Source organism: Zootermopsis nevadensis, unplaced genomic scaffold, assembly GCF_977971745.1.
Source record: "Zootermopsis nevadensis isolate Lab colony 2312 unplaced genomic scaffold, Znev_1.0 Znev_ptg000010l, whole genome shotgun sequence".
Lineage (NCBI taxonomy): Eukaryota > Metazoa > Arthropoda > Insecta > Blattodea > Termopsidae > Zootermopsis > Zootermopsis nevadensis.
The window spans coordinates 6,110,105-6,123,067 of record NW_028259142.1 but is presented as its reverse complement, the minus strand read 5'-3'; the positions used below and the strand labels follow the sequence as shown (position 1 = coordinate 6,123,067).

Genomic DNA, 12,963 nt, shown 5'->3' with positions numbered 1-12,963 from the left:
TGTAGGAGTGAAATGGCAGGCTAATGTGAGGTATCCATATTGCTATTTCATTGTTAATCTGTAAAAATTAGGGTTATATTAACCTTAAATTTCATTATTAAAGTTAAATATGATTCTGAAGATGTTTTCTTTGATTTGTAAACCCTCTTGCATGAAATATATTCTAATCTCAAAATGAAATTGTCAGAATTATAAACCAGTACTAATATTTTGACCACCTGTACTTTTATTATTGTTCTCGTCAAAGATGCTGCATACAGATTGGCTCCTTGAGTGTAAAACGTGTCCCAGTTTTACTTGAGGTAATCTTCTTAATAGAGTAAAATATAAATAGTAACAATTTCTGTCCGTTTCGTCTCCTTAACAGGGCAACATATTCAATTACGACAGAGAATAAATTCACCACCACTCAGCCATTTTTATTGTAATAACTTTATTTACTTCGCTGCAAATTACCCATCCTCGTCTGCTTCATATTAACATAATATACATTTATTTTAAAGTATACATTTACAAACTTTTAAAATTGTTTAGGCCAGTATAAATACATATCAAACCTGTCCAACTTGTGTGTAAAACAGGTATAAGTACGTTTTATAATTTAATAAATATGTCTAGTAATTTACTTGCATCTCATATGGTGTTGATCCTTATAAATACTGAATTTTTATGTGAAATGTACACGTACTTACAGCCCTTGTTACATATTACTGATATGAAAATTCTTCTAGATCACTATAGCAGAAATCAAAAAAATTGATGATATTATTATTATTATTATGATATCAATTAAATCTCTTGAAAACAAACGCATCACGAATATGTCCGATTGTGAGATAGTAATTCAAGGTCATCAGACATTGTCAGAACTGTGAGTTCTGTGACGTTGCCACGGTATGCACCTCGAATAGAAGTCAAGAAATGAGTGCAGAATATTGTTGGGAAAATGTCTGAGAGACCTAGAAGACGAAAGAAATATAATATGAAGATGGATTTGTATAATACAAATGCGTTCTGGAAAGGTTTATTGAATAAATGTAAAAGGGGAACTCAAAATGTTTGGTACGTTTAGGAATCAGTACAGTATCGAATCTGATGTAGCAATGTGTGATCATAAAGCATTATATAGACGCTTTTATATCTTTTTAAAAAGGATTACTACATAAAACCTGTCGTGTTTTTTAACTTACAACACACTTATAGGCTTATTACTCCTGTCTTTCCAACGATCAGACAAATCACAGAATAGTTACGTAAGAAACTAATAAACACTTATTCGCTTCAACCAATCTCATTCTAATTTGAAGCACGTAAAATGAATGCAGACTTGTAGAAATTCCATATAATTTTAATGTACAAATCTCCACATATACTACCAAGATGGGGTGATCTAGTGTTTATCACCAACGTAAGGAAAGAAAATGTATCGTCTGATCATGTTGCTGTAAGATGATGGCCGTCTTATTGCTTGTACAGCCGTGTAGTCCCGTGAAAGCTTATCAAAGTTTCAGGGGTCCTTGTTTTCTCCATCATCAGGGCGATAATTAAGGCAGTAAAGATATGAAACGTTGGTGAACTTATACCAGACTACACAGAGCTACAACCCAGAAGACAGCCATCTTCCCACTCACTGCCGCGAGAACCTCAAATCCTAAGTTGCATTGTAACTCTTAATTTCTAACAGAAACATTATTGACAGCATCTACAAACTTATATTAATATATAAGATATAATTTTATATTATTATACGGAATAAGCTTGTAATTCCTTCAGTTTAGGGAAATTTCTAGATATTAACTGAATATATAAAGCATATAATACTACATTTCTAAAGATTAGTTTGATAGATTCGGAAATTACTGAAATGCTAAAAGTTTAAATTTTACAAAGTCAATAATCATCTCATGATTAGAGACTGAATCTGATCTATCACTCCATCCAGTACCGAGTTTAATAGTGAATGATAGTCTATCGCCAATTTCCCCACACGTCTTCACAGCGTGGCTCTTAATTAAGCTCATAAACAGCTTTAATTTTATAAATCCTTGTACTACAAGCGTCAGACTCCACTGAGAATACGTAAGATATATTATGGCCTGAACTAGTAATCTTCGGTATTCGATAGACTAAAATATCGTCCATCTTGTTTTATATGACGGTGTTAGTAATCACGCAGGGCATCTTCACCGCAAAGAACCACTTGTTACATTCCCCGTGTGGTTACTTTCGCTTATTAGCTAAGTCAGATACTTAACTGAATGAACGTTGCTTGAACACCGCTACTTCAAATCAACTACATCATACGCTTATAAATAAACGCATGTTGCAATCATCGCCTACACACCACTCACTTCTTGCGGTATATTAACAAATTAAATGTTCAATAAGCGTCTCAGTTGATTTCCATCAACACATTTTGAAATTGTCATACATGGAATCTACTGCAGTAAGCGAACACTTGTGGGGCAGCTGTTTAATTCAAATTGTGGGCAAAAACCTCGAGGGAATATTTCTTTCTTAATATTCATTTCACTTTAGGATTAATACAGTAACTGAGAATGGTTCAAGATTCGCCATTTTATAATAGACACATTTAAGCACCCACCAATACACGCGTTGAACATTTCTTAATTTTTATGTTTCGTTCGTTATGTGTATCTTGCATTCCTGAGCTTTTACGATACGTATCGTATACAATAGCAGCCATTTTAAAGCATTAAAACCATGTACTAAACATCGCAAGCAAGTGATGATCCTATTATATTATAATAGGGGGAATAACCGATTTCTTTCCCACCAGAAAACATTCTACGAGGCGTGGCATGTAAACCAAGGTTTTTTATTGGCTAGATTAGTTTTATTAACCAAGAACAATTCAGTATAATTATCATATAGTAATTTTCTGATAATTATTATAATAAATACATTTTTTAAAAGTTTATTTATTTAAATCTTAGAAATATATTCACTATAAGTTTGAAATTTCGTTATATAAGGAACTCTATCTATTGGCGTATGAGCCGGGATAGCTCAGTAATAATAGTGACTAGCTACGGGCTGGACGGCCGGGGTTCGATCCCCGACGGGGGCAGAGGATTTTTCCTCTAGCCTCTGCGTCCAGACCGGCTCTGAGGCCCATCCAGCTTCTCTACAATGGGTACCGGGGTCCTTTCCCGGGGGTAAAGCCGGCCGGGGCGTGATGCTGACCACTCACCCCCATCTAGTGCCGAGGTCAAGAAAGAGAGGAGCTATACCTCCACTCCCCCCAAACGCCTACATGGCATATAGCGGGACAAACTTTACTTTACTTATCTATTGGCTACTTTAAGAAATTTTGAATGAATTGTGACGTTCGTTATAGCGAACGTTCGTAAACCGAGAGTTGCTTGTATTAAAGATTGTCATAGATTTGAAAATTCTTATTGTACTTCTATGCGTTATGAAGCGATCATCATGCACATATAACATTAATCTTCATGAAAGAAGTGAGTCAAGTTGGAGTGTAGTTACATTTCATTGGAAGGTGGTCGATGGGAAGATACAAGAAGGAGTAGTAATAGTCCGTCTTGGGCCCATTAATTTGATATCAATTTATACAAATGAGATAAAACTCCACCTCCCGTAGATTAAAATCCCACGACCGACCGTCGCTGACACAGGCATAATAAATTGTCTGTTTCCAGCCGGTGGTCCTCAATTTTGCGAATGGCTGATACATCAATACGCCGCGGACGACCTCTTACAAAACATTCTGTGGGCAGACAACGCGTGTTTTACGAGTGATGGTGTGTTCAATGTCCACAAAGGTCACCTCTGGGCACGGGACAATAATTTTGCTATCAGCGAACGAAAATTTAAGTCCCATTCAGCGTCAGCTTTCGGGCTGGCATCGTCGGGGACATTGTCACGGGTCCCTGTCTGCTACCTGACAGACTGCCTTCACAAGATATCGTGATGTTGGAAAATGTGCTTTTTACCTGTGAGGCAGAGTTAGCAGTATCAGCACAACAGAAATCCAGGGCACTGGTGGGATGTCCGACAGTGGTTGAATGCAACATACCCAGGAAGGTGGTGACCATTGTTTGATCATTTCATAGCTTGCGTGATTTTACGATGCCATGTAACATGAAATTTTAACGTCAGAGGATATGTGAAATATTTTCGACGTGTTTTTTTAACACAGAAACACACTATACAAAGCTTATGCGTGAATTTCGTTTCATCTGTGTATATCTAATTACGCATGAGGTAAATCGACGTTTATTAACAACCATTTCCTAAGCTTTACTCTTTCGACTATAAAAACTGTGTACCCGTCCTAACCCACTCGATTTGTAGACGATGACCGAAAGTCGTACATGAGCGGTTTGCTCTCATCCTTTGTATTAGAAAGATCTCGGTTCAAATTTCGGCCAGCAGACAGGTTATACTGACTAAGAGTCTACGTGGTGTTCCTCAGTACCTCCAAGCAAATGCCGGGATAGTACCTAAAATTAAAGTTTGATAGTTTTCGTGGTCTTTCTAGATGACAGTGTGGAGTCGCGTGTCGATGACAAAGAAGAAGAAACTGGAGTTGTTCCAACGTTGTTTATTATCGGTGCTGATTTCATAAACACGAAGTTCAAAGCTATGATCACGTCTTGAATTTAAGTAATTTTATTCTATCCAAATCGTGAATTTATTTTGGAACTGTAAAATTATTACTAATAGTGTACTGAAATTACTTTTTAAGCACAAATGTATCTACAACTAAGTTATTCTGTCTGGCTAGAACAAAGAACTTTAGATTAGAAGCTGCAGACAAACGTCTTCAGCTTCCGAAGATCGAAGCCGAAGTACCTTGAGTCCACGCCCCCAATCTCACACAGGGCGTTGACGACAACTTGGTTCAAAACTTCGAATTTTGAGCAACCTTCCCATTGGCAGATTCATTCGTCATTCTAATAAAGTTTATCTAGCGCCGGGAGTAAGCCTTCAACTCACTGGTTGGTCATGACGACCTGTTTTCCTGTAGCCAAAATCTGGTAGAAAGTTGCAGTAAAAGACTAGGATAATAACTACTCCATCTCCATCATTTCGCGAATATAATGGAAAAGTATAATTTTCCAATAAAAAATAGATGACAAATTTCGATTAGGAAAGTTTCTGATCATAGTAAAACACTGTCGTACTTTCCCTTCCTTTCCTTATAAACCAAAAGATGTGCCAAAGTTCTAGTTTATTTTCATCTTGGTGTTGTCTGTCTGGAATCGGAATCAGAACCAGCGGGTATAAAGGAGCTTTCAGCATTTCAAGACCTAGAGTCGAATTAACCGTTATCGACTCGAGGCCTGTCGTGGACAATATAATAAAAATATATCATAAATATTAGGCAAAGAGGCTCGCAAAATACTCTGTTATCTTCTTTAACAAATTTCCTGACCTGTTATTCTTGATTATTATTCACTTAAAATAACAAAAATATTAATCGGTAGCTGTTCTATCATCATGCGAGTGACTCAATAGTACCAACTGTAGGGCTATGTGTGCCGCACAAAACTCACTGGCGCATTAAAAACCCTTGATTTCATTTTAAGCTGCAGTCATGCTGTTTGGAATAATGAGTGATGACGTAATACAAGTTGTATGAGATTAATATTGATGTTTGCATGTCCGCTAGGATACCTAATTACATTCATGCATTCTTACATAACAATAAAATTATTAATCACCAGTTTGATGACAGGGATTAGTAGTGGTCCCTTGTGAACATTACAGTGATCATTTTGGTTCCATAATAAGTGGGGAATACCGACACTAGCTAATCGCCTAAGAGATTCTTTAAAATAATTTTGATCCACGTAAGTAGTTACTTATTCTTGAAGAGCGAAATTTTAATACTAGAATATTTTTTGGCTTTCAAATTTTTGGTTGTCAATCTTAACGCCATGGAAAATGATAATAACGTTAATGCAATCTTCTCAGGCTTTTAGCCAACTAATTGGCTGAAAATCGACGTTTCAGGAACCAACACTGTCCCCATCATCAGGGTTTGATATAACAGATCCTTCAGACCTTACCACATACATAGTACATACTAACCAAGTTTATCCTACTTGATACATCAGATCCTGATCATGGGGACGGAGCTTTTCTCCGAAACGTCGATTTTCAACCAAGAGACATCAGTTTATTAATGTTCGTTTTCGTGAAACTTCAAATCAAATATGATATTAATGCGTTGTATCAGTGCCCTTACACCAGTCGACACCACTCTCTAGAACTATATAAGACTGAAACAGGCAATGTGGCGAGTTACATTATCGACCTGGAAGTAGGACCACATGTGTCCCCTTGTTCTGATGGTGTTGCTGGATTTAATCACACCTTCCCTAATATATTTTAAACTAGTCAGCGCACAGATAAGAAGCATGATTTTATAGTTTCATTCTACTCATATGGAAAAATCTATAAGCATTATTTTTCAGTATTCTGTCCTGATGGATGAATCGGGCTGTTAATTCTTTCATGTGGGAAAGTTTAACAAAATTTGTGTTCTACAATCACCTATGGCGAGACGAAATCAATGCATATCATTCGTAAGGTTAGTGGTTCCTATCCCTAATAGCACAGAGACACCACACATTATTTTGTTAGGAGATCGATGGATATTAGTTGTATGATGCAATTATAAACGTTGAAGGGTAAATTTGGATTAACATTTGTACTAATTTCGATTCATTATCATATCTACACCAATATTTTCTCTGTCTTATCTTAACCGTATCTTTTCATGAAATTCGATAATGGCGGTTTTAATAAAATTGTCTGAAACTTCCAGTTTTGGTTGAACTGTGATAGCAATAACCGACACCGTACATCGTGGCTACGTACATTTCTGCACGCGCCAAATGTCTGGATCAGGAATCCGAAGCGGGTAACACCCAACCAGGCAGACAGACGGACATGCAATCTTACATGAAAATCATACAGATTCAAGCCGCCCAAGTTGAGGTCATTGATCCCAGACAAATCTAATCAATTATTTGTGGTCAAAAAGGTCATGTACTGACGGATAAAAAAGTCTTCCAGAACTATTTACACTTCCTATAAGAAATCATTCACAAGTTGAGGATCTGGAATCAGCAACAGACCAAAACCGACAGAATTCCTGTGCCATACGAACATATCCTGATTTATTCTTTCAGAACGAAGATAACACAAAACATTCTGAAATTTAATGATGAATGCGTGAATTTTCTAAGGTAAGAGGACGGAACGTTTAGGCGGGAATCACGAATTCAATCGTTTCTTAGAAATCTTTACCGTAATGTAATTCAAGTCCTTCAAATTGAATAGAACTATACGGCCTTCCATAGAAACTCCAACCGTTGAACATAAATTAAAAATTGCAAGTTAATCACACTTAAAATTCAGGAACCGAACCCAGAAAGGGTGTCGACAGTTGCACATAGACACTGTGACGACGATTTCCCTTAGCATTTCTACGTCAGTAATGTTTTGAAATTTGATCCGGACACGTTACCTAATTCCTGAACTACTCAACATTCATACTCCTCTCCCCATTTCATTAGCAGTTATTTATTTGAAAAAGCATCATTAAATAACTCGAGGATCTCTCAGACAATCGACACTGTTGACCTATCGGTTGCAACATATACCATAACAAATTTTGGTAAAGACAACTACAGTGAAAGCTTTGGAGACTGCGTCAGTGGTCGGTTCCTTCACAAAAGGTTCCGCCATTACGTCTTACACACGTAGGCCCTAAGCCGCGAAGACATTCACGTATTAGACAATTAAAGAAAACTTCTTTAAAGCTGTTCGCAACAGGAAGGTTGCGGCCTGTCTCATGAATGTAACAACGAAAGCGCTTGTCAATGCATACTTTACACCGAGCTACGTGACTTTCAAACTCTGCTAGAAGCGAAAATTAGGTAAAAAGTTAATTACACATGTAAGACATGTGGACATGTGTAAAGACGATGTTCTCTTATATGAGTAATCAGAACGTAAAGTGATTCAAACCTAGTATCATAGCAATGACATTGTCTGTCTACGCTAAGGATACAACACAAACAGGTTAGTTTATTTATTTAGAAATTTTATAATTTTGTCTATCAGAACAAAATTTCCACATTTCGCATTGAGTTTTTATATTACGTTAGTAACGCTGTTCGAACGTACGACGTAACAAAAGACTTCAATATAATCCCATAATTTTACTGGAACGAATGACGAAAACCGTCACTTATGACGGGTTCCAACAGATATTCGAACCGGGTACCACCTGAACACACTTTATACACTGCAGTGTTATATTCTACAGAGTGTACCATTTAAAACGCACTTCGGTTCAGAATTAAACCAGAAGCAAGTTTACCCTGTGCAATAAATAATCTCACGATCTCCCCTCTGAGTCATGGTCAGCCTGGTTGATAGGTCGCTGCTCACGCCAGATGCGCAAATGTTGTTCAGGTGCAAACACGGTGTATTCATGATCAGAATGTGAATTCATTCTCGAACATAACTTCTCACTGAAATCATTTGCTGCTGTTCGTGAAGCATTTGGTAATACTTATGCTGGTATAAAAGAAAGGATAAGACAACATATCGACTGGTAATAAAATTTCGAGACACGAAACTTTTGCAACCGAATACAGGTCAGGCGCCGGACAGTATTAACATGTAACGTTATAAACACTAAAAGCAGCTCCTGGATCTTGTTATATTGATGTCACCAGAACTTAAAAAATACTATTGCAAATAGGACTGTGTTACAAATTTAATATTCCGTATGTAGAGCCAACAAACTGATGCTTCTCGTAAAATTACTATACCTCCACTTTGTCCTACGTCTTCATGACGTGGTGATTAATTAAACCCAAGGACAGCTTTAATTTCACTTCCCGGCTAATGTATTGTTATCATCATTTTACGTATTGGCTGTGTATTTTTACTATAATTTTTACATTATTGCTGAATTTACATATTTCTCAACTTGTGCAAGAATTCTGAGTATAATTCCCATTGTCATTAAATATCGAAACAGAACTATGAAAGGGTAAATGGGCTGTAAATTAGCTTGACAGAAACAAAAACAGGCAATCCACAATTTTGGTGTGGACATTGCAAATATTGGGTCAGTGGCCAATGGCATGTTTGGGTATTAGAAATATTCAAAATTTTATAGGGCTGGTACTTAGTAGTCAATTGGTTAGAATTCTTTCTGATTTTCCTCAGTCCGTCCAGGCAAATTCCGAGATAATACTTAATTAGGTCACATTCTAATTCAACATTCACTACCATCCTCTCATTTGATGCTATATAATCTGAACTACGGAAAGCGTCGTTAAATAAACAATAAACACGAATATAAGAGTGCTGCTTAGACAGTAGATTTGTTACAAGTGCCGTCTCTGAACCAATGTGTGAACACCTATGTTCTCTTACTGAAATCGTAACTAAATTAAACATTCTTGGAGTTGGAATACACGCGAACAACATGGTTTATTTTATAAACGAAATTTGGCATCGTTTTCTCTCGCAGAAAGGTTACGGACGACACACGGTAATAGAAGTGATTGTATTTCTATTAAGAGTGGTTCGGTTGCGTTCATGACCTACATTAAGATGTCACAACATTTCCGTCAAGTAACTGAAATATGTTCGAGGCTAACCGACAGTGGGAATGCGTACGTCCCAAGTAGGACAGCGCAGTGTCCGAGACAAACTGTGTTCGTAGAATATGAAGTACTCGTTACGTTTGGACATGTTTCTCCCTGAAACAGGAAGTGATTAAACTGTTTTTTTGGCTGTTCAAGAACGATAAAATAAGTACCCCATTTGAGCAGAGATTCTTTATTTTAAACGACATTAAATATATTGATAGATACTGGGATACTGGGAACGACCCGTTCTTCAAGTGCCTGAGCACTGCGGGTCCCAACGTTTCGTTGGCTTATCTATAGACATTCGGTAGGACTCCTTGGACGAGGGATCGGCCCGTCGCAAGGCCTCTTCCTGTACACAGGACATACTGATAGAATTGGTACAAGCTATGTCACCGCCATTTGTACGTCGTGTTTTATTTTATTTTAATTAAAATGCTTTCTAGGTAAAAACAGGCCTACATATAGTTTGTTGGCTATTCGTTATGTTCTTTCAGCTGGTGTAGAAACATAGATGAAAAGTCTGCACAGTTGTTACTTTAGGTAATTGTTTCAATAAAAATACTGTCTCTCCGTGTGTATTTTTTTCAAAATCTACCCAGATTCAAATACGTAATATATACAAGACAATATATTTAACACAATCTGCACTTACTTTATATTGAACACAGCCCAGAAACGTAGTTTTAAGAGTAGCTACGAAAACATTGTAAGTTGAAATGTTACGTCTCTACCAAAGTGATCTGCGGCAAGACATTCTTATATGTAAGGACATTTATAAAATCACTGTAACTGAAATAAAAGAAGTGTTTTATATAGGGATATGTGTTTGTGTGTGCCTGCAGAGATGTGGTATGAGAGACAAGTGGCGGGCTCCTGTAAACACGGCAGTAAACCTTCAAGTTCTATATAAATACAGAGAATGTCATGGCTAGTGGATGGACTATTAGTTTCACAATTAGATATATTTTATGTGGAATTAGTTATGACAATAAGAACTGCCTTAAGTCTATACTAATCAGTCACATGAAATTTGGTATGATGTTAAACTGACTGACGAGTATTTTTACGTGTTCTGTTGGAACAATTTCCTTCTGCGGTAAAATATATCAAAAGTAAGTAGTTAGCTTCGGATGTAAATATTCGATAATTCTGTAAACCATGACAAGCGTATCCAGGATAGGTCACAACAATCTCACATTCCCAGAAAAGAGGAAAATAATTGATGTTTACAACGTATCGCATTGCCACTCAACATTTAACTTTAGTTCGTGAAGTTAATTGGAGATTTCACTTCAAATCAGTTGTATGCTTCAGTGACTTTGATTCAGGTTTTGTGCCCATATTAATCACAACAATATTGCACCACTGCTAAGACATTTATTCTAATAACACTTCTACCTATTTTCTGGTATTATAATGGATATTTCTTTTCCAACCTTCCAGTCCAAACTGTACACTTTCTTTCAGAGCAATCTATCATCCTTACTTACAATAAATAAATAAAGAATCGGTCTCCACAGTAATGAGTACGGTTATAACAGCTTTTTTATATGAACTTCAAGAGTAATTTAGCACGACACAGTTTGTCACATTTATTTATGACTTATTTAACGAATATTTTCTTCTGTCATTTGTGTGGTATGATCAGGAATACTCGACCAGGAGTGTCCTGAGTTCGATTTTACAATTTTATAACGTTAAGCAGTGTTATCTGAGTAGGACAAAGTGTGACAGAAGATACTTAACTGCTAAAAAGAGATTTACGTACAACATCTAAGAAACATAATGTGTAAGATAAGAATCTTAAAGACACTAAGAAATGTCTGCTTTACTTTTTTGAATACTTGAGGATATATAAAGTAAATTGTTCTGTAATGTTCGAAAAAACAATTAGCGTTATAAATTGCATGCACAACATTTTAATTAAAAATAAAACATTCAGCAGTGGACCGCTAATTGAGAAATTATTTGCTATGAAATAAAAACTTGCGGCCATGTTTATTTCGCCATTCTCTTTCCTGATCAAAATCAACCTTGTTCATTTCTTCTAAATATATATCTCTATCATCTATTCTAATATGACTACATCAATTATTAGGTTCTCCCAATTATCTCTTTCTATTCAGTTTTCGAAGCAAAATTATGTAAGCATACCGCACATACATCACAGTTACGTCTACTAAATGATTTGCAGGTTATGAGAAACAGTTCTAAAGCAGTTACTGCCTTATATCACAAGATGTAGGAAAATCTTAAATTAACACTCAGCTTCACTGTCGACGTTTTGGTAGTTTCAAAAAACGACGGTTTCACGTTCTGGTAAAAAGGAGAAGTGCGCGTGAAGTCTCTTAGTGAGATCTGCAACTTTTCATCATATGCCTACTCGTTTCGTACTTAATTTATAGATTTATCTGCATTACCTCAATATTTAATCAGAAAGGTCTGTGGGCTACAATATAGATGTTGTTAATACGATGCAGTACCACCGGTACTGACACATATTTAGATCATTTCCAGGAAGTAGAAACACGCAAGGGGCCTTAATAGGGCCACATAAAAAGTGGTACTCATTAATTTTGATAAACTAACTAACTAACTAGATCGCTTACCGAACCCGAAGGTTCATCACCGAATTAACCAAAGCCCTCCACCGGACCCTGTCCTGGGCCAACAAAATCCAGTTTCCTTCAACTCCTATCTCCCATAGATCCCGCCTGAGATTATCCTCCCATCTACGTCTAGGTCTCCCCAGCAGTCTCTTCCCCTCAGGCTTCCCAACCAATACCCGGTGCACGCCTCTTGTCCCATCCATGTGCGCTACATGCCCCGTCCATCTCATTCTTCTCGACTTAATCACCCTGACAATACTGGGGGAGCAGTACAGATTTTTAAGTTCGTCATTATGTAGTTTCCTCCACGCCCCATCGTCCTCTGTCCTAGGCCCAAATATCCCCCTCAACACCCTGTTCTCAAACACCTGAAATCTGTGTTCCTCCATCAGAGTGAGAGACCATGTTTAACACCCATACAAAACAACAGGCAAAATTATTGTTTTGTATACTTTAATTTTCAGGTTCTTAGAAATCAGACGGGAAGACAAAATATTTTGAACTGAGAAGTAGCAAGCATTTCCGGAATTTAATCTCCTCCTAACTTCCTCATGAGTGTCATTTTCATTTGTTATTGTTGTTCCCAGATATTTGAACTTTGTAACCCTTTCAAAGGACTTATTAGCTACCCTAAGACAATTCTGCCCGTCTGTCTGCTGACGAGATACTAACATGTACTT

General features: G+C 36.9%; 1 protein-coding gene across 2 annotated transcripts in view; it reads right to left on the bottom strand.

Annotated features, from left to right (window-relative positions):
• The window catches only part of LOC110835981 (folliculin-interacting protein 2), a 490,121-nt gene that overhangs the window by 446,673 nt on the left and 30,485 nt on the right, over window positions 1-12,963 (bottom strand). The gene's annotated exons all lie outside the window — the stretch shown is intronic.